The sequence below is a fragment of the Vipera berus genome, assembly GCF_964194415.1.
Source record: "Vipera berus genome assembly, chromosome: 13".
In the NCBI taxonomy this organism is placed as follows: domain Eukaryota; kingdom Metazoa; phylum Chordata; class Lepidosauria; order Squamata; family Viperidae; genus Vipera; species Vipera berus.
This window is the reverse complement of record NC_138216.1, coordinates 2,075,236-2,098,200: the sequence shown is the minus strand read 5'-3', so window position 1 is coordinate 2,098,200 and position 22,965 is coordinate 2,075,236. Positions and strand designations below refer to the sequence as shown.

Below are 22,965 nucleotides of genomic sequence, written 5' to 3'. Positions count from 1 at the left end.
TTCTAGGTTGCTTCTCTCCTTGACTAGTTTCCATCCATTGCTTCTTCTCCTGCCTTCAGTTATGTAAGCTCAACTTGAGTAGGGAACGTTGGGAGAAATTTGCTTTATTAGATACCAATAACCTCATGGTGGATGTGGTAGGATCCAAATTCACTTGCAAATTGGGCTTGGAATAAACCCAGTTAAGCTTGGGAGGAGGATTTGTTCCATATCCATCCTCCAACAGGGAGCATTTACCGCATCAGTAAATGTAATTCTAAAACTACGAGGAGGTGGTTGCACTTCTGGTTTGGGAATTGAGCTAATAAAAGCCTTTGTGGAAAAGCTGTGTAGGATCTTACTTAAATCAGAGCTAGTTTTCTCAGAATCCGGGAAAATCATGGTTTTACCTGTGATTGTATTGGCAAAAAAAAAAATCTATACTAAACACCTTATTGGTGCCCTATGTTTGGTCCCTGCCTAGGAAACCAGCCAACATTTCCACTTAGATCTTGAAAAGGAATGTTGGGTTTTAACCTGTCTCCCTTTGTTTATTGCCCCCAGTGCAGCTCCTCCACCATCCTACCCAGAGTAGTTGTTTTATGGTGGAAGTTGTCTGCTTTAGTTTGGCAAGATTTCTGTCTATTAAGTGAGGAACAATAAAGGGCACTGCTTAGAAGAATCTCAACATACCTCTCTTGGGCTTTGGAGCAGAACAGTCCTGTGTAGTCCTCTTTAACTCACCGGGTGTCCCCACTTGGAGCACACATGTGTTTTGAGGTAATAGCCAGACTGTGGCTGTGGTGCAGTTTTTGTTGGGAGGATTCTATGATGGAATGTGTAGCTGGAGAAGAACACTGGGGACGAGATCTTGACAGCACTGCAGTTTCCCAGGCAGGAGGCAGCACGTTCCACAGAGGGGGCCAAGACGAGAGACAGCATGGTCATGAACCGGATAAGAGAGAGAGGAAGAGGTTCAGGGTAGACTCTCCCAGGGTATATCTATTAGCTTAGAAGTTTATAACTTTAGCCCGGCAAGATTCTGTCCATTAAAGAAAAGGTCAAGGTTTCCCCTGTCCAATCATGTCCAACTCTAGGGGCCGGTGCTCATGTCCAGTTCCTAGCCAGCATTGTCTGAAGACACTTCTGTGGTCATGTGTTCAGCATGGCTATAACACCAGAGTTGCACGGAGCACTGTTACCTTCCCACTAAAAGTGGTACCTATTTATCTACTTGCATCTGCATGCTTTCGAACAGAGCAGGAACGGGAGCTCGCCCAATCATGTGCTGCTTGGGTCTCGAACTGCCAACCTTCTGGTTGACGAGCCCAGGGTCTTCATCACTAGGTCTGCCCCCACCCATTAGGTGTAAGCAAATAAACAACCTCTTTCCAATCTACAAACCGATACACTTTTGTTTTCCTCGGTGGCATGACACCATTTCTGGGATTTTTCCGGAGGATCACTTTGCACGCTTCATTGCTCAGGCAACGGTCCCACCAAGAGACCATGAAAAGAGGGAGAGAGAATAGATGAGTGGGTGGGTGGGTGAGCAGACAGACAAAGGAAAAGGAAGTAAAACAAAGCAAGCTTGTCCTGAGTGCTCTTCCAGGCTGAGCTTTTGAGGCTGGAGCATATGAATACAGGGGAAATATGCTCTCCCGGAGTTGAAGTTGCTATCTAAAATTAACTGAGCTGCTCAGACTGCCGATATGCAAACGGCAAATCCCTGTGGATTTTGAGCATTGAAGAGAGCGATGAGATGGGAGGTGTGGGGTTTTTTTTTGGGGGGGGGCTGTGAACCCATTGAGCATCATACATATCCTGTGTTGAGCCTCTGTGTCTTACTGAACATGATATTGGGGGTTGAGCGCAAAGGGGAACGGAGCAAAGAGGATTTTTTGAAAAATGCAGAATTTGCTGCTTTTGACTTAATTACAGTTGCTAGGTTGAAATGTTTCTTTAAAAGCCTTTGTGAGTAATTAGTGTCAAAAATGTAAGATCTACAAAGCCATAAACTCACAGCTTGGTAATATTACCAAGTACTAATTAAAAAGAAGGGGGGGAGGGGAATGCATCTCTTCCCTCATCAGGTTTTTCAGGGTAGCAAAAAAGATTAAAAATGATGCAATTTTGAAATATTTTGTTTTGTTGCTGCGCAAAAGGATGCAAACTGGATCTGGAAGATTTAGGAACCCATCAAAGGTGGACCACCATGTGGTCGAATTTGAAGGGAGGGGGGAAAATGAAATATATCTTCTCCATCTTCTCCATCTCTATCTTTTCCACCCACCTTCTCCATCTTCTTCCCTTTCGCAATCTTCTCCACTTTCTCCATCTTTTTCATCTTCTCCACCTTCTCCATCTCCACTTTCTCCATCCTCTCCATCTTCTTTCAGTGGTAGCCAAATCATGTGCCCCATAGTTTTTCTTAAAACCGGGGCTGGAAGATGGCCCTCAAAGGGGTACGGGTGCAGAGAGGGCCACGCTAATTAAGTTGGGTAGGAACTTCCTCATCTGGATTTAAGTGGGTTGGCCGCCTTCTTCTGCATCAGCTTATCTTCCAGTCTGTTTTTAACTTTCTCTACTAGGCTTAGTTATTGAACCTGACTTGGCGTCAGTTGCTGGAGGCTGTGCTGCAGTGGAGAATGTCCAAGGGCTGAGAGTCAGTGGGGGTACAGATTGCAGAGGTAGAACCCAACCTAAGTCAGTCAGTCAGTCGTCAGCCAGATGTTTACATTGGATTTGGCATTTGTGTCCACCTATCAAGTCCTTTCCAAGGACCTGGGCTAGGCAGATGTGGACGTTGGATGCTGTTCAAGCTACCACTGCAGGATGTAGGGTCTTCTTATGTTGCCCCACACTGTCCTCTTCAAGGCAGGAGCCCCCCAGTTCAACCCTGAGCTACAAATATTCTCTTCTATTGGTAGTTTTTTTTTAATGGAATGTGAAAAACACCAACATCTATCTCCTTGCTGAGCAGATATTGTCCTGCCATCTCCCTTCCTTCTTGCAGCCCTGGAGATCAGTTCTCAGAAGCACCCAGAAAGTGGACTTCAGAGCTCCTTTGACTAGCTCCTCTGCTGGGAATTACAAACCGCAATTTCCCTCTTCCTCCCTCCCTCTGTTCACACGTACTATAACCATTTCTGTTTTAAAATCATTTAAGCCTACATTTGTGAAATAAAGGAAAACTGATAGATGCAGTCATCGGATGCAGCTGTTTCTGACTAACCGTTGCAGTCTGCTTTCATAAATCTGTCCAATTTCATCAAATTACTCTGCTGGCCATCTCCCCATTCCATTGCTGCGAGTTCCCAAATATACATATACAAATACACACACGCACACATATATATATATAATCGGTTGTGCACAACGAGGGTGGAGATGTCCTTTGAAATTTGTCTTTGAAGCCTTGGTTTTGGCTGACAATTGCCCAAGCATCTCTAAAACCCAACAAATGCATTTGAAATGGGTTGGATGATGTTCTGTCAGGATAAGTATGGTGATGGATGGGAAGTGAACCAGTTGGGAACGGAGCAACATTTAGAGAGAAGCTTGTTATAAAAAGATGCTGCCAGTGCTCAGATCTGGAGCATCAATCCAGGACTCGAAATGACTTAAAATGACACCAGTTCCCTTCTTATTCTCACGATGTTTTTCTCGTTGTTAAAGGGCTTGCGCGATGGGGAAGCCTTGATCAATGCGTTTCTTTGTTATGACTTTCTCGCCGCGGAGACGGAAGCCTTAATTTTTAATTTTCAGGCCCTTCCTTTTGATCACCTTTGATCAGGGGTGTCAAACTCAATTTCATGGAGGGCCGCATCAGCATGGCGGTTGCCCTCAGGGGGCCGGGTGGGTGTGGCCAGGGTGGGTGTGGCCTACTGGGTGGGCGTGGCTAGAGTGCGTATGGCCTACTGGGTGGGCGTGGCCAGCTCTACATCGTTCGCATCGAGGGTGCCTATGGGGGCCTGGGCAGGAGTGGGACAGATCTGGGGGTCTCTGGCAGAAGGAGGGTCTCTGGGCCAGGGCCAAGGCAGTGGAGGCCGTTCCCTCACTGTTTCCAGGATGGCTTCGTGGGCCGCATGAAACCACTTCGCGGGCCAGATCCGGCCCCCGGGCCTTGTGTTTGACATGTCTGCCTTTGATGGTTCCTTCATAAATTGCTGCACAGGTAGTCCTTGAATTTGAGCCCAGAATTTATGGGGCTAAGTGAGACATTTCTTAAGTGAGCTTTGCACCGTTGGACGACTTTCCTTGCCACAGTCGTTAAGTAAATCACTGCAATGGTTAAGTCAGCAACAGGGTTGTGAAGCGAATCTAGCCAGAAGGTCGCAAAAGGGGATCACGGGACTCCGGGTGACTGAAACCGTCGTAAATCCTGAGTCAGTTGTGAAGCGTCTGAATTTGGATCACGCGACCGTGGGGATGCTGCAACGGCCATAAATGTGGGGCGAAAATGGTCATAAGTCCCCTTTTCAGGGCCGCTGTAACGTTGAACAGTCACTAAATGAATGAAATTACGGAAATGTAATCAGCTTTGCTCTCGGCAGCCCCATTTCTTTCTTTTCAGAGAGCCCACATCTCCTACTCGCTCCCTTGTTTCATAGGAGATGGCCCTTGGTCACTTTAATTGCAAGCTGGGGGGGAAAACTTTGCATTCCGTTTGATCCCAGTATGCCATCGATCCTCCTTGCGTCACCGTTAAGGCTGCATTGACTACTACATCTTCTAAGTCCTGGTGTGTTTAGCAGGTGGCTTGCATGGAGAACATGACCCTCCCTGCTGAAAGAGGAGGGAGGAGGAGGAGGGAGGGAAAGAGGAGAAGGGGAAGAGGAGAAGGAGGAGGAGGAGGAGGAGGAGGAGGAAAAAAGGAGGGGAAGAGGAGGAGGAAGAGGAGGAGGAGGAAGACGAAATGGCCAAAACTGCCCCCTTTCCTCCATCTCCCTCTTCTCTTTTCCTGCAGCTAATGGCATCTCTCTACAGCAAGCCGAGGAAATAGCAAAAAAAATAATGTGCGTGTGTGTGGGGGGGGGGGGGAAGAGATGGGAAGCATTGCAAAACAAACCACAAAAAAAGGCGATGGACAGAATGGAAATCCTGGCATGAACCAAGCATCAGGCATGCAGTGAGGAAGCTACGTCTGCGTGTGAATTAAAATATAATGTGTAGACAGGTCCCCCCCCCCGGCAATCTCTCCCTCTCTCATTCTGTTCCTCTCCAGAGGCTATCTCGAATCCTCTGGCTGTGAATAACATACAGATTGCTACTCGCAAGTAGAGGTCGGCCTCTCCTTATTACCGGGAAGGGATCCTCGTAATTGAGGGAAGAGACGCCGACGCCGTCAGAAGAGGATGGACGAGATGGTTTTCTTCACCCGCTTGGTGCAGAGCAATGCAGCTCTGTGGGCTTTTGCTCCGGATTTGTTTTTGTTTTTTGCCTTAATTCCTGGGAAGTTTCCACTGGGAAGACTCTCGCCATGATGGGAGACGTTCCTGGCCTCACCGGTTCTTTCCAATTAGAGGTCACCGCAGATCCGAGCTTTGGTGCCAAGGCTGAGCTGCTGGGTGGGAGTGCATATATTCAATTCCAGGCAAGAGCTAGCATTAATGAAGCATTAAGCTCAAGTAATCAAACTCTGAAATGCAAAAACATGCAGCCCTGTGACCAGAAGCCTGGTCACAGGGTTCTACTCCCTCTCCCACCATTTGGGAGGAAGAAAAGGGAGGGGGTCTAAAGAAGTCAAGGTCATTCAGAAGTGGAGACCCTTCAGCTTTGATGAATTGGCCCCTTGGTTTGGTTCTGTCGTTTTTTTGCAGTCCCCGGAGCCACTTCGGACTAAAATACCCAAACGTGGCAATCTAGTTTTGCTCCCTTTTGAGACAAGAAGCACATAGATACAGTAGGTAGTTGCCAGGTGCAAAAGGTCAGGTCCAATTAAACTGATTTATTGCTACTCCTGTCTGTGCACAGGAATCTTTTCAGCTGAGAATTAGCACCATCTTGGCGTTAAAGAATGGTCAACGGCACTCAAGGGAGATTGGACTTGATTCACTGGTGACTATGTAGGGATTCTAGGCTGATGCCTCTTTTATCTCCACCCCCAGTTTCTGCTACTCCTTCTGGCTTTGGCTCTTTGATCCTGGATTTTTTTTTTTTATTATAACTCTTAACAATATATCTATAGATTTTTTTTTTTGAAGAGTTATTTCCAAACTTCAGCCAAATTTTCCTAGTTTAAGATACAACAGACTGAGCTGGACTTTGGAAGAAATGCGCTATCAACTTTCTGATCAAGTGAATTGGGTTTTTCTATATTTTACTTTATAAGCCACAGAAAGTAAAGGTAAAGGTAAAGGTTCCCCCGCACATGCGTGCTAGTCGTTTTCGACTCTAGGGGCCGGTGCTCATCTCCGTTTCAAAGCCGAAGAGCCAGCGCTTGTCCGAGGACGTCTCCGTGGTCATGTGGCCGGCATGACTAGACGCCAAAGGCGCACGGAACGCTGTTACCTTCCCACCGGAGCGGTCCCTATTTTTCTCCTTGCATTTTTATGTGCTTTCGAACTGCTAGGTTGGCAGAAGCTGGGACGAGTAACAGGCGCTCGCTCTGCTACGCGGCACTCGGGATTCGACCCGCCAAACTGCCGACCTTCTGATCGACAAGCTCAGCGTCCTAACCCACTGAGCCACCGCGTCCCTCGCCACAGAAAGAGTCACCCCTAAAAACAAATTTCATAAAGACGTGCTTGAAAACCACCCGTTCTCTTGCTCCTAGTCCTTAAAATACCTAAAATGTGCTCAACGTTCTCTTTCATTTCATAACCAACAATGTATTGCAGATGCAGAGAGAGAGAGAGAGAGAGAGAGAGAGAGAGAGAGAGAGAGAGAGAGAGACTCTTTTTCTCAGTTTTGTCAATTATTACTGCAGATATGTAGACCCGTTCCTTAGGCGAAGGTTAAAAAAAATTAAAGAATTAAATGAGCTGGATCTCATCTGTGAGTTAGCAGATCCGAAATGTCCCATTGGAAAGAAGGAAAAGCTGCCAGATTCAGATCAGGAATGAGTCAGATCATATGATGATACCAGAGGGGGGAAATGGATTCCCTGTTATTTAAAGGATTAAACAGTTCCTCAGATATCATCTCTCTCATCCAGCATATAAGACAGTATTCTTCATGGGCAATCCGCAAGAATCAAAACACAATTGCCGCAGATAGAGAGATTAAGATTTTTTTTTTATTTTTTTTTCTTCAAAGGCTGGGAGTTTCTGCAAAAGAGAAGCGAGCCAGATAAGGTATTAGAAGCAACGTGGCCACCAATTTAAGGGAGCAGAGAGAGCTTCACGCAGGGGGCTTAAGAGAAGACTTACAAGCTGGGTAAATGTGCACCCTGCCACATTGGGCGGTCAGCCTTATTGCTCAAAACCTGGTGTGTCGTGCGTCACAAGGCATCGCTTCTTCCAAAGGGGTGGTGGGAAACCATGTAGATTTTAAACAGGCAGAAAATCAAGGGAATCGGCGAGCAACAACCTGTTTGTGTTAGGAGTTTTGGTTGCAGAAAAAAGAGGATGCTCCTGGGTATTTTTCCTAGGCAGGTGGCTTTTGACAGTCTAGCTCAGGGGTCTTCAAACTCAGCCCTTTTATGACTCATGGACTTCAACTTCCAGAATTCCTCAGCCAGGCATGCTGGCTGAGGAATTCTGGGAGTTGAAGTGTATGAGTTATAAAAGGGCCAAGTTTGAAGACCCCTGGTCTAGCTCAAGGGTAGGCAACCTTGGCTCTTTTATGACTCGTGGACTTCAACTCCCAGAATTCCTGAGCCAGCACGGCTCAGCTTGGAAACCTCTCCTTTTCCCCTCAGCATGGCTGGCTCAGGAATTCTGGGAGTTGAAGTCCATGAGTCACGAATCGTTAATTTATTTTAATTTTTGTATATTATGTGTTGTATATAGTGTTTTAATTGCCCTGTACACCGCCCCGAGTCCTTCGGGAGAGGGGCGGTATATAAATCCAAATAATAAACAAATAAATAAATAATAAAAGAGCCAAGGTTGCCTACCCCTGGTCTAGCTGGTTGTTTTCTGCAGTTCCTCATAAACCTGGCCTATTAATTGCTGTAATCTCTTTTTAATTCCTTCTAAGACCATCTTGCCACCATGCTTGTTTCCATCAGTTCAGCACAGCCTGGGGTCTTATGGGCTCTCTGTGGCAAGCCAGCATCCGAGGTTGGTCTCTGCCAGGCTGGTGAGGAGAGTAGCCTGCTGGTACCCTGGTTGATACTCCCCACGAGATGAGAAGAGAGAATTGGAGGTTTAATTGCAGAAGGCCGACTCTGTAAACCGCTTAGAAAGAGATGGAAAACGCTGTGAAGCGGTATAAAAGAGCTATCGCGATTCCAACAAGCAAAGTCAATGAGGGAAGCCGATTTGCTTAACGGCCAGACGATTTGCTTAAAAAACTGCAACAACAACAACAAATGTCATAAAATCTAATGTAACTGTAACAACCGCCTTGCTTGGCAATGGAATTTCCTGATCCCAGTTGTCGTAAATTGAGGATTACCTATTTTATTCTTTTGACTCGACGTGTCACAAGCAAATCTGTTAAAAGCCTGACCCAGGCATTGCGATGAAATACGAAAGGCAAATGAACTTTTGACTGACAAGCAACTGTTATTCTGGTGGGTCGGTGGCATTTTATTGTATTGGCTTTTCCTGCTTGTTTGCCTGTTTGTTTTCCACTCCTTTCCTTGCTGCCTTCTCCGAAAGCAACTCCCGTCTCAAGGATAAAGAGGAGATGGATGCTGGCACTTGAGGCTCGCACAGCTGAAACCCAATAAAACCCACTTCAGAGGCAGCTGGCATCTAATGAGCTTCAAGATGGAGGGTGTCAAACCCCAGGAGAGAATTTCACAGGGAACGATTGCCAGTTGATATTTTGCATGGCACTGATTGAGCTGGCTCTTAAACGTTACACACACCAGTTGCCGTTTCCTGACCTTGTGTGTGATCGCCGCTTGCAAACCTTCTGACAAGCAGAGTCAACCGGGCCAACCAGATTCATTTAACGACCGTGTGGTTTACTTAACAATTGCAGTGAAGGGTAAAGAAGAACGGTTGCAGGAATTGGGTATGGCTAGTCCAGAGAAAATAGGGGTGACAGGATGGGAGTATTCTAGTATTTGAGGGGCTGCCCCAGAGAAGGGGGGCTCATCTTATTTTCTAAAGCACCTGAAGGCAGGACAAGAAGCAACGGATGGAAACTAATCAAGGAGAGAAGCAACCTAGAACTAAGGAGAAACTTCTTGACAGTGAGGACAATTAACCAGAAGAACAGCTTGCCACCAGAAGTTGTGGGTGGTCCGTCACTGGAGGCTTTTAAGAAGAGATTGGACCACCATTTGTCTGAAATGGTATGGGGTCTCCTGCTTGAGAAGGGGGTTGGACTAGAAGACCTCCAAGGTCCCTTCCGACTCTGTTATTCTGATTCTCTTTAACAACTATGTCAAAAACCCTCATAAAATCAGAACAACACACTTAAAATCTGCCTCGCCTAGCAATAGAAACTCTGGTCCTATGGCAGACATAGGTCAAGGACTACCTGTATATATAATTGAACTTGTTATAAGCAAAGCCCCAACCAAAGATACACAAATGTCTTAAGAGAAGGCCCTTGGAGAAAATTTGCAATCCTTCTTCCTGTTTCGCTGGCACTGGAAGGCCAAAGACCATGCTGATGTTCATACTATTACCTTGTCACTTTCGTAGCCCTTTTTCGAGAGGTAACAGGTTGTCTACTTGAGCATCGGAGACGATTGCTGGATGAACTGATGCAGCGAGAAAGGCCAGATGTTAAAGATGCTCAAGGGCTGCTGAGTGATTTAGTGCCCTTCGGGTTGTGACTAATTAACTCTGTGTTGCCAGAAGGATCAAAACAAGAAAAATATAGCCCTGGGCTCTGGAAACAGCCAGCAAACTTGCCCTCCGATACGATCCCTTATCTCCTCACACGTAGAGAAGGAAGAATGATTGATGTGAGGAATTGGTAGAGAAGATGGGATTTCTTCAATATATTGGTTGCAGGAATGATGCTCAGAGGAGAGCGAGGTGTGACAGATGCTTCACAATCTGGGAGGCATATGGACCGACTGGCAATAATACAATGCTTGAGGTGATGTCTGGGCGTCTTCTACATTCATAATTGCAGAAATGAACCTTCACGTCATGCTCCCAACTTTCAGCAGACATGAAATCTTGGTTTGCTCTCTCGCGCCTGGATTTGAGGAGACGTTTCACTTCTGAATCTTTGGAAAGTATCCCAGCCAAATTGCAAATAGAGGGATGGGACCGTTGAGACCTCTTGCATGAAAGATGTGGGGGAGAGGACATTAGATCAAAGGCAACAGGAGTGTTGCTTGAATGCAATTTATTCTGGGAGTTGAAGTCCACAGGGCTTAGAGCTCTAAAAGCTGGGACTAACTTTGGTTTTCTTCACCGCGCAGTCTGGAGAAAACAGCAGGTCACTGGAGCGAGGAAAGATTTAAGTTCATCTCCATATGACTCCCAGCTTCTAGGTATTAGCACAATAATGAATTTCAGTCCTCACTTGGAGAGAAAAATATCATTGAAGGCTGTCAAATTAATTGATCCTCTCAGCATCTCCTCTTCTGTTTTCTGCCAGGCATGGCTGGCTGATCTGTTGAATCGTTTCCCAAGTCAACCTGCTATCCTGGAGGAGAAATTGAAGCCAGTGATAGCTGTTGAAATCAGAAAATCAAAGGAGACCTTTCAAGTTGATTCAGCCTAAGGGGCTGTTGTGCTAGCTGTTTGATTGCTTCTGAGGCCATGGGTCAGGATGGATAGAGATAGATAGATAGATAGATAGATAGATAGATAGATAGATAGATAGATAGATAGATAGATAGATAGACAGACAGACAGACAGACAGACAGACAGACAGACAGACAGACAGACAGGTGCGTGGGTGGGCGGGTGGGTGTTTCATCTCCAATATGCTTGACAGTTCACATAACCTATCGTTGAGAAGTACTAAAGGAGGTTGGAGAAAAAATGGCCTCCCCACTTAAAACAATCTTCTCAGGCTGATGAACTGGCTGGCGCAAGAGATATAGAATTTCCGGTGTGCCTCAGAGACTTGGGAGCATCATCAGATAATACTCCAGGGGTCAACTGGCTCTTCTCAGGGCTGTCATTGTAATCTGGAGAACACTAATTTCTTTGTGATCTTCCAGGAGTTCTTAAAATATCTTATCTCAGCATCCCTTTCCTTTGGCTCTGGAGAGATGGGAAATTAAAGTCCTGCAGTTATCTGGACAGCTTTGACTTGCCTATCCTTGGTCAGGTCCGCTTGGTTTTCTAAAGGCCCAGAACACTGGTGGTGCAGAAAGAGGTTATTGCAGAAGAAAAACTCCTGGGAAGCCAGATTTAGGACACGACACCCCAACGGCCTTGTGCTTAATTACTTGGAACTCTCAAAGGGGCAATTAGGGTGGACTTCCTTGACACTTTTAGATTTCTTTTGCCCCTCTATTTGGAAATGGAGACTGAAAACCTATGAAGAATGATTGCAAGAATTGGGTTTGTCTAGTCTAGTGAAAAGAAGGATTTAGGGATGACATGATAGCAACCTTCCAATATTTGAGGGGCTACCACAAAGAAGGGGAGGGGGCCAACCTATTCTCCCAAGCACCAGAAAGCAGGACAAGAAACAGCAGATGGAAACTTAAGCAAAGAAAGACGCAATCTAGGAGAAACTTCCTAACGGTGAGGACAATTAATCAGTGGAACCAATTGCCTTCAGAAGTTGTGGGTGCTCCATCACTGGAGGCTTTTAAGAAGGGACTAGACAGCCACTGAAATGGTAAAAGGTCTCCTGCTTGTGCAGGGGGTTGGACTAGATGACCTCCGAGGTCCCTTCCAACTCTGTTATCCTGTTAAAGCAGGGACTTCTTCCCTCTCCTTCTTTGTAGACCCACATCCTCCGCTCAGCGTCGATGACTTTGCCTGAAAGTGCCAAAGCACATATTGCTATTCTTGTTTCCTAATTCATATCGAAGTTCTGCCTAAGGGCACGAAGCTGCGATGAAATCAAAACTTAGAACAGCAAAGATGACTAAACCTAGTGTGAACCACGGAGGAGATTTGCTACCCAGCCCGAGCAAGGGCATCTTCAAAAAGGTGGTGCTTTGGAGAAGGAGGATAAAAACATAATGGCTTCCCTTCCCTGGGCGAAGATCCCTTCCTTACGAGCCGCAAGCCTGATCCAAGTGATGACTCGGTGCTCATCCTTCTGAATGGAGATGTTGCTAGTCTGTAGGGTTAACCCTGATCGGGATGGTGCAAACATCTGGTTCCATTGAACCCCATTTCTTTTCTTCTCCAGCTACTTCACTTCCTGGAGATTGCTTTTCTGCCACCCTCGTTTCCTCTTACAGGAACGTGGGGGGAACTCAACTCAATGGATTAATCATCCCCTGCTGATCTTCTGTGCTATTGTGATGCAGTTGTCACCCTTCCTGAGATGCCAGCCTCTCTTGCGTTCCCCTCCTGACTCCTGTAACCCTGATTTATCTTCACCCCCACGGTCTCTTTCAAAGAGACGAGTGTCTGTCACGAAAAAACAAGGGATTTGATTTCCAGCAGGCAGCCGGTGGAATGCGAGGTCTTCACCAGCCCACTTGTATTGTGAATCATGAAGCAAATATTTCAGTTGAGAGCTTCAACAAGGTTTTTTCATCCTTACATGCTTTTGTCTGGGTCTGTGTATGCATGCAAGGTACAGAAAAAGACAAGAAGAAGGCTGATGTTGGCGGGAAGATAACCAGGTGTGTTATTGGTGGCTTCTTACTCACTTGGTCTTCTTCACAGGAAGTATTTCAGCATCTGGGCAACATTCTGATCCTCTAAACCAGGGGTCTTCAAACCTGGCCTTTTTATGACTTGTGGACTTCAACTCCCAGAATTCCTCAGCCAGTGTGCCTGGCTGAGGAATTCTGGGAGTTGAAGTCCACAAGTCATAAAAGGGCCAAGTTTGAAGACCCCTGCTCTAAACCATCAACCTGGAGACGTAAAAACATCTCATTCCATGACCAGAGGGAGACCCTGGACCTCTTTTCTCAGAATAGTGGTGGGGAATCTGTGGTCCTTCAGATGAAGCTGCACCATAACTCCAGTGTCTCTAGTCAACTTGGTTGGAGATCACTTGCAGGTTGACAGCAGTCCAAAGAGTCATGTAAGCTTGGTTCTGTTTTCATCTCATTCTTTGACCCAAAGAACTTGCTTTCATGGTGCTGTCCCACAGAAATTGAGTGTGGCTTTCCACCAGGGCCTTAACCCTGGTTCATCTTTTTCTGGTTTTCAGGCAGGTCTCCCATCCCCATCCTTAGAGTCCTCAGGACCAAAGGAGGATGTTGGCTTTCAAAGGATGACATGAGAAGAACCTAGGTTGGCCAGAAAGAAAGTTGCTTAGAAGTTCATGTTACTCTTTTCTGATCCCCCCACTTTTTTTTTAAAATTCAATTTCTTTTCCCCCGTCTATCCCAACTCTGGAAGAAGAAAAAAAGCCTTTTCCTTATATTAGCTGAGAAATATTGTAGACAAGAAGCTAGTCATACAAGGTGCGGGAGGCTTAATGTAGGAAACACGCCTTTCTTTGATGGATAGAAAGCAAAGCATCCTGATTAGGGTTGCATTGTTGAATTGTCCTGGGGGAGGAGCTGTGTGTAGCATGATGTCACTTGAGACATCAAGACCTTCCAGTTGCTAAGGTTTATACACCTCCCATGTGCTGAGCCATCTCAAAGAACTGCCACCAGCCCCATGTCCCATGGTCCAATTTGTCTTCTTTCCTGCTTTCAATTTTTCTTACAACAACTTGCCTTTAATTAGAAATGATTGACTTTTTCCTGGGGACCTGATATTTGGAGGAAGCTGATTAGACAGTTGAGATTGGGGGGGGGAGGCTGATCACAGTGTCTCCCCCTCCCCTTCAGAGTGAGAGGTTTAGAGCAATCATACAACTCTTCAAAACCCACCTGTTTGAAACTGCAGGATTCTACAACTCCTTTTTGTGATGCTGTCGGAATCCATTTATATCACATTCATAAGTGTATGTTTAAAACATTATCCCCCCCCACCTGGATTCTGCCATCTCCCGAGGAAGGAGGAGCATATGTGGATTCAGCCTGCCTTAGGTTATTTCAAAGGCCAAGGGAACCTTTTGAACTGGGGGGAACAAAAGGGAAGGTTAGAGAAGAAGGTATGTGGGTTGTGTCTTCTTTTAATTCTGGAGAGGAAGAAGACAATAACCATAAAGATTCGAAGTTCCTTTTTTCTTTCCCACGAAAGGGATGACACGAAGTAGAAGGATGGGGGCTGACCAAATGGGGTTGAGGGAAGGGGGGTTGAACCGGGTGCCCTTTATAAAATTTCAATTTGTAAAAACAATACTAAGTCCTGTCTTGTATTCCCACAACCAAGCATGTCCTAGTAAAGATTCCTTTTGGACTAGAACTGACTCCAAGAGTTTTTGTTTTCCTAAGACGTGGTTTGGGGTGGGTCCTGACAGATGCCTTCTCGTGCGCTTCTACTGACCTGGTTCTTCGCCACTTGGGAAGTTGGTCAATGAACATCGTGGCTGTTTCAGGAGTTCTTATAGCTGGGACATTTTTCTAGCTGTTTCACAAAAAAAAGCAACTTGGGTAGTTGTAGGTTTCTGACATATCTGCCTATTTCAGCCCTTAGATGAGACGGGTTGCTCTTTGGAATGTACCCTGGTTGACCGGCTGTGGACTCATTCTTGCTTCTTCTGTCCCGGTTTCATGCCAGCGGCGGCCTTGAGTACTGAGAAGCAGCTCAGTATCCAAACAATGTCAAAAATCAACAAATCAACCAACAGTGACACAAATAATTGAGATGACCAGCAGGGAACAGTGGTCAATATGATGTTTGGAGGCCCTGCTCACTTTACCTGCTGGACAAGGTTCAATCAAAAAAAGGGGACCAACTCATAACCAGCTATCAATGCACAGAAACAATAAGAAACATCTACAAGAAAAATAGAATTTGTGGAGACTGCAAGGGGCCATCAGGATCTAAGCAGCTGGGATTACTTTGTCCTTTCTGCAGCTGGAATTACTTTGACCACATCTGGATTTCTCTCTCTCTTTAGAATCTTCTTCCTCTTCTTTGCCTTCTAATTTGACCAGTTTTAAAGGGCTGTTTTTTGAAGAGGACCAGAGGAGAAACGGTTCATCTTCCTTCCCCCACCCCAAAATATCCTTCCTTCCTGCTTTTCCCCCAGCCTTTTGTTTTGTACATCAAGATTCCAGCAGCGGCTTGTCTGAGGAAGCAGTCTTGTGTTTCCAGAGACGACTGCTGTGCATGGACAGTGAGCTTGCTGACATTTAGAAAAATCTCCGAATCTTAAGCAAGAGGGGAAGAAAAGAAAAAAAAAAGGATTTTCCAGCGAAAAGGTCAAGGGTGGAAGGGGGGGATGTAAAACGAAAAGAAAGAAAATATTGCTTTAACATTGGTTTTGTGGTCTGCAACAAGGATCTAAGCCGGGGATTAGTAAATAAGAGACCAAACTTGGAAACGGAGCTGGACAGCAGCGAGCAAAGTGTTGCCGTACGAGAATTGGATGGAAGGAAATTTCCAGAGATTGACCTTCCAGAAGGAGAGCAGATGTGTTAAAAAATTAGCAAGACATGATTTAACCCTGTGAATTTGGCCCCGGGGTCTGTGCGAAGTGAAGGTCTACGTGCTTTGATTTGAACTGGCAATGCTATTTGGCTCGCCGGGTGTAAGAAAAAGAGCTTGCTTTTTTTTTTTTTTTTTGAGGTCTTTTCATGTCACTGTGGGATTCTCCAGCAACTTCACTAACTGGAAGAGACCTCTGGGCATGACCTTCTGGAGGTGTTGGAGAAGGTCCTCCCAGATGACACGATGCATCTTTTGTGGCAACTGCATGAAAACTCATGAGAGCCATTAAAACAGCTTAGGGGTATTTAAGGCAGAAATGGAAGAGTCTCAAAGCCTGGCATTTAAAAAATAAATAAATAAAAATAAATCGTGCCTTTGACTAGAGTTGTGCCAAATGGTTTCACCCGCTTGACGTGGGGTCTGGGGGTAATGATCTTGGGAGGGAGTCCACCTCTTCTCCAAAGCACCTGAAGGTGGAACAAGAAGCAACGGATGGAAACTCACCAAGGAGAGAAACAACCTAGAACTGAGGAGAAATTTCCTGGCAGTGAGAACGATTGACCAGTGGAACAACCCACCTCCAAAAGTTTGTGGGTGCTCCATCACGGGAGGTTTTTAAGAAGAAAATGGACAGCCACTTGTCTGAAATGATATAGGGCTTCCTGCCTGGGCAGGGGTTGGACTAGATGACCTCCAAGGCCCCTTCCAACTCTGTTGTTCCGTTAGTCAGGAGGAAGAGCTTCAGGCTGGATCATGGTCAAGAAAAAGGTTTCTAGGCCAACAGAAGAAAAAGGAATGGTTTCCTGAAAAGAAGAAGTAGAGAGGGGGAAGGGTCTTTGCAAGATGGATGCCAGCCCTTCAAGGTAAGGCGGAGAAGAAGCACCAGCCATGAGTCCTAAGACTATCTCGATGGCACGGTTACAGGAATAGAATTGAATCTTGCAAGTGACATGATTGCCGTGGAGGTCCTCTCCGTCCACCACCAACCAGCCTCCTTTTCAGTGAAAAGCTGGCCCAGAGTGACAAGCTCAGAATGACCAGCTCAGAGGCCTCATCACTTTCATTCCAGGGAGGCAACCGGATCAGCGCGAAGAAAAACAAGTGAACTTGCAAGGAAGGAACCGCAAACGACAGAATGAATAACCAGCACAGCTCTGCCCTGATGGTGTTACCTAGCCTGGTCCTGAAACGCCTGCCGGTACAAGAAGCCAAGTACCCAACAGGTTGAAGACGACAACTTGAACCAGGGTTAGGATCTGAGCCGAGTTGCAAGTGCATTTTCAAACATTCATCTTTGCATTTATGTCTCACCTCGGACAGCGTTCCTCGACCTCAGCCACTTTAAGATAACGTGGACTTCAACTCCCAGAATTCCCCAGCTGGCTTTTATATGGAAAGCCCTGAATAATTTACCAGTTTCTAGTGTTAAAAGGAAGATAGATGAGGCACTCTTCTCCCCATGGAGGGTGAGTCTTGTCTTAAGCAGGAAGGCAGTTGTGCTAAAGGCTGCTCCAAAGGATGCCAAGAGTCGGCGCGGCAAAATCGGAAGCCCACCTTGTCGCAGGCAGCCAGCCAATTGTGCATTCATGGCCGGTGCACTAGAAAAGATGCTCTCAAGAAGTGCTGACGGGATTAGAAATAGATTTTGCATTGGAGGGGACGAAGGCAAATCAGCAGCAAAGAATCTATTGCCTCTAAAAGCTTTTAAGTTTTTATTCTGAGCATTTTTGTTCGTTCGTTCGTTCAACAGAGTTGGAAGGGACCTTGGAGGTCTTCTAGTCAAGCCCCCTGCTCAAGCAGGAGATCTTATATCTCTGGTGGCGAACCTATGGCACGCGTGCCACAGGTGGCACGCAGAGCCCTCTCTGTGAGCACGCGCACTGTCGCCCCAGTCCTAGGCCTTCAGCTGGGTTTTATAAAACCTTTTTGCTTTAGCCCTCCACCGCCGTGTGCAAAAAAAAAAAGGTTCAATCAATCAATCAATTTCAACTTCTCTCAGGAAAAAAAGATCTCGCAAAGTTGGAATTGATTGAACTTTTTAGTCCCACCCAGTCTGCCGTTACCACCGCAGCCACGCCCACCCAATGGGCCACGCCTACCCGGCACCCGACAATAGATAAGTGGGTTTTGAGTTGCAGTTTGGGCCCTCGGTCTCTAAAAGGTTCGCCATCACTGTCCTATACCATTCCAGACAAATGGCTGTCCAGTCTCTTCTTGAAAACCTCCAGCACCCACAATAACAGAATAAGAGAGTTGGGTGGCACCTTGGAGGTCTTCTAGCCCAACCCCCTGCTCAAGAAATTCCTATTATCATTCCAGACTGGTTGTCCAGTCTCTTCTTGAAAACCTCCATTGAAAAACTCCGCAACCTCTGGAGGGGAAACGGTTCCATCGAGGAATTGTTCTCACTGTCGGGAAATTTCTCATTTCTAGATTCATTCCATTTCTGTAGCCACCCATCTCAATCAATGACTCTGGGCAGGTCAGAATTTTTAGCCAAATTTTGGATTGAGAAGGACCAAGCTTGGAAGGTGTGTAGGACGTCTACAAGCCAAGAATGTACCACCTCCCTCAAACCCTCCACATCTTTTTAATTTAAATATCTACTAATTAAGCCTTATCACCTGCATTCAATGCATTTTTTTTTCATTCCAATTAATTCACAAGCAAAACCCAGTTATGGGAAATGCCCATTCAATCACAAACTCTGCTGCCCGGGCAAAAGTTTTTTATTTATTTATTTATTATCTATTGATTTGATTTCTATCCTGCCTTTATGGCTGTTTACAAATAACTCAAGCTGATTACTGAGTTCTAATTGAAGTATAGCTTGATGCTGTAATCGAATTATCTAATTGCATTACACAAATATGGACTTCAACTCCCAGAATTCCTGAGCCAGCATGGGAGTTGAAGTCCACGAGTCATAAAAGAGCCAAGGTTGCCTACCCCTGTGCTAAACAAAACAGACTATCTCTCTAAAACTTTCTCTCGTGGGTCATCAGCTGCTCCCGAGACTGCGGGCTGGGCGTTTCATGAAAAACCCGCCAACAAGCTGAGTGGGGATACGTAGTTGCTTGCATAGTTTTGGGGTGGGTGGGTGAGATTTCTTAACTTTGCATTGGGGATTTTTTTTTAATGCATCTCTTCAGTCTTGGTTTCACTTTTGACGTGCCAATACTCTGTATCCACAAACATGATCTTTGAGGCATGCATTGCAAGCCTCGGAGTTCTGCTTTATTTGCCTCTGTCTGTCGGAAGCCTGACACAGACTTCCCGCCATTTTCCCAGGCTGATGCCACGTAGCTTTCGAGGTCGGAAGACTCTCTGAGGCTCCTCTGGAACAGATGTCTTCCCTGATTAAAAGAATGTCTTGGGATTGGAGCTGAGTCGTTTCGAAATCTAATGAAAGGGAGGTCTCCGGTTGTGGAATGGGCAACTGGCCGCAGTCCGCTCGCCACATGGCCCATTTGCCATGGCCAACTCGCCGCAGGACATCTTGCTGTCGGACAATTCAATTTCATTTTAATTTTTGTCATTCCCGTCTTATTTTGTCCCTCCTTTGCCTCCTTTCTTTAACGAGTCTATTGCGCTGTTCAATATTAGTGTGACACTTTTTTTTTTATTAAAGAGTTTTACAAAAACAAAATTTTACAATATATCCCCAAATCCCTCCCACCCCAAACCCACCCACTTCCCCCCCACTTCCCAGAGCTAAATACAGGATTATAGTTACAATAATCATATTCTAAATAAAAATTATGCATAATATACAATTAACCAAATTCATAATGTGCTTTAACTCCCCTTTAACATAACTACAAACAAAGTACCAATAACAATATCCCATGGTGAGTTGCCGGTGGCGAGTTGTCGTAGACCCCTCCAGTTGGATTATCAGATCTTCCCAAATGAGGGCAAACCAGGAAGAAGTATGGCGAGGAAGAGGAGGAGGAGGCCATTGATAGGTTAAGGCAATCAATCTTTTATGGGACTGGGGAAAGATGTTTGCATATTGCTTTACCCCTGGGGAATCGGCATCCTTGATAGATTGCCTTCTGCTGCGCTCTGTTCTCCACACTCTGCTCGATGGCTCCTTTCAAGTTAGTTTTCAAAATGTTTTCCGCCTTCTTCCATCGCTGGGTAATTCATTATTCATCTGAGGCTGGCGCGCAGGGTATTGTTTGGAGACTGTGGAGATGCAGAAGCTTAATAATGGTCCAATTAAATTGTGTGTTGAACACCTGCCCAGCAGTAGATAACATTACCTTGATTGGAATCGGATAGCAACAGCAAACATGCCACAACATAAATATGGTTTTTTTTGGGGGGGGAGAGAATGGCCTCAGTAGGTAAATAATGGTTTTCCTTTCCTTTCTCCTTTCTTCTCTCTGTTTTTCGTTTTTGTTTTCCCCCCCCCCCCCATGTAGACCTCCAGAAATTCGGGGGCGAAGATGCAGCTGCTGGAAAACGATTTTTCACAGACCATCCACGACTTGATAGACCTCCACCTTCTGCAGCAGGACAGCATCCCTGCATTCCTCAGCGCGGTCACCCTTGAACTCTTCAGTCGCCAGACCGTGGCTTAGCCGCGTCGGATGGGCCATGTAGTCCTTGCATCAGCTGCTCCTGGCTTGCAGATGGAGAAGACTCGCAGGGCCTCTGCTGAGGCACCGATCCGTTGAGATGAACCGGACCTTTTCTCTACTTCACTTACTATCTGGATATTTCAGGGCCCCATAGCGATCCTTCAATGTTTTTCCTATTTTCTGAAGAAGTAACCTAAAAACCTACCTTCCTTCCTTCCTTCCTTCCTTCCTTCCTTCCTTCCTTCCTTCCTTCCTTCCTTCCTTCCTTCCCTCCTTTTCTTTCTTCCTCCCTTCCTCCTTTCTACCCCTTCTTTCCCTCCTTTTCTTCTATCCCTCTTTCCTTCCTCCCTCCCTCCTTTCTAACCCTTCTTTCCATCCTTTCCTTCCTCCTTTCCTCCTATCCCTCTCCTTCCTTCCTTCCTTCCTTCCTTCCTCTCTCCCTTCTTTTCTCACTCCATTTACTCTCCTTCCTTCCTTCCTTCCTTCCTTCCTCCCTCTCTCCTTTCTTTTCTCACTCCATTTACTCTCCTTCCTTCCTTCCTCCCTCCCTCCCTCTCTACTTTCTTTTCTCACTCCATTTACTCTCCTTCCTTCCTTCCTTCCTTCCATCCTTCCTTCCTTCCTTCCTTCCTTCCTTCCTTCCTTCCTTCCTTCCTTCCTCTACAGCTGTTCAAAAAGGAAGCATTATATATGCACGTATTTCTCTGATCTTTCGCATGTTATCCTGTCCAGGTTTCTTCTCCCCTTTTTTTATATGATTCTGACATTTTCTGCGTATCTGCCCAGATGGCAGCCATGCCATCCGGAGAACCGAGCAGCCATGGAGAGAGAGGAACTAGCCCCTCGCCTGTGAAGCCAGTTTGATCTGCTCCTCCTTCTGTTTAATGTTCCTTCTTCCGTTTGGGGAAGCCGAGGCAAGAAGCGCTTTTAAGCTTGGAAGCGGCAACCTGTGTATGAATGGATCGAGGTATATCTGGCAAATAAAATTTGATTTGTGTGTTGCTGTGCTGTGCGCTTTTTATTCCTGAACTGTAGCGGCAGTTTCCGGTGTGGGAACCGGCAGATACAGTGGGCAGCTGGGCTCTTGAGGGGAAAACGTTTTTCTGAGTGGACCGTCCTGGAAACAGGACTTGGGCGGCCTCTTTTTCTTTGGAGGAAGAAGAGAGAGAAGAGTTTCAACATCTTCTTGTGAAAATGTGACACAACGACAGTGGCCCTCAGAGGCAACCTTTGGCTTGAGCCATTAACGCAGTTGGTTTGAAATAGTTGCTAAGAGCCGAGTTTCCTTCTCCCTCTCTCCTTCTCTCTCTTTCTCACCCTCCCTCTCCTTCTCTTCCTTCCTTCCTTCCCTCCCTCCCTCCCTCCTTCCTTCCTTCCTTCCTTCCTTCCTTCCTTCCTTCCTTCCCTCCCTCCCTCCCTCCCTCCTTCCTTCCTTCCTTCCTTCCTTCCTTGCTTCCTTCCTTCCTTCCTTTCTCTGTCTCTTTTTCTTTCATTTCTTTCTCTCTTGCTTTTTCTTCCTCTCCCTCTCTCCCTTGCTCTTTCTTTCCCGCTTCCTCTCTCTTTCTTTCCCTCTCTTTTTCTTTTTCTCTTTTTCTTACTCTCCCTGTCTTTCTTTCTCTCATTCTTTCTCTTTTTTCTCTCTCTCCCCCCCTTTTCTCTCTCTCTCTGCTGCTCAGGAGCTTGGCCTGAAGATGGATCGCCTGTCCTGATTTGTATGCACCGGCTGGCGTGGAGGGCCGCCTTCATCAGTCATGGAGAAAATGAATTGTGACGTCAGTCCCGGGTTCCTCAATTGGCCCAATGGAAAAAGCCACAACTGCCTGCGTTAGAAAAAACAAACCACCCACAACAACAATTCACTGCCATCTTCCAGGAGAGATGAAGTAATTAATAGTTTATTATCTTGGCAAAACAGAGGCGTAGGGGAAGGAACGGGCACAAGTTGTCTCAGAATTTGATAAAGGGCCTTCCTTCCATTGGCTTTCCAGAGGTTGGATTCGTGATCAAATGGATCCTCAAAAGAGGGAAAGGAAATCCAGGGAGATGGTGGTGGAGCTCTCTTTTTCCCCCCTCTTCATCTAGAGTATCTGATCATGCACCTCTTTTTCACGTTTTCCTCAAACAATGAGAGTGGGGAGATGTCCAACAAACTCAGTCAGCTTGGAATAAAAGAACTTGTCTCTAAGCTAATCTGACCTTGCCAGGAAACAAAGTGACATGGGTCCCGCCGGTGATTCAGGGAAAAAAAAAGATGTAGAAGAATACTTTCTCATCACAACCTCTCCCCACCGTGACGGCGAGAAGCCCTAGTGACATGATGGACACATAACTTGTGAGTTTCCCCAAGACATTTCTGACAAGTTTCTCTCCCAGCAGGTAATCATGATAGCTTGACTCTATGGGGTTTTACAGGACCAACGTTCTAACTTGAAAGAAAAAGGAAGATGGTGTCTCTGGGTAAAGGAAAAAGAACTAAATCAAAGTCTTCTGAGTCTCTCCATTACAGAAGAAGTTCAGATGTTCTGCTGCCCAAGGAGAGCCCATTAATGTAGTTACACTTGTTATTGTTCCAGGCCTCTAAGCTTCGCTTTTGAGAGTTCTGCTTGAAGGAATAATTGACTTTTTCTTGGTCTTTGTTTTCCTTCTCTCTGGTTGGGTTGCAGTGTCGATC

At 46.0% G+C, this 22,965-nt stretch overlaps 1 long non-coding RNA gene across 1 annotated transcript in view; it reads left to right on the top strand.

The window, feature by feature from the left end:
• The window catches only part of LOC308673817, a 53,470-nt gene extending 32,175 nt beyond the window's left edge, over nucleotides 1-21,295 (top strand). The window contains exon 2 of the long non-coding RNA XR_014027748.1: nucleotides 20,136-21,295. This is a non-coding gene — a long non-coding RNA (uncharacterized lncRNA). The remainder of the gene's footprint in view (nucleotides 1-20,135) is intronic.
• The last annotated feature ends 1,670 nt before the right edge of the window (nucleotides 21,296-22,965 follow it).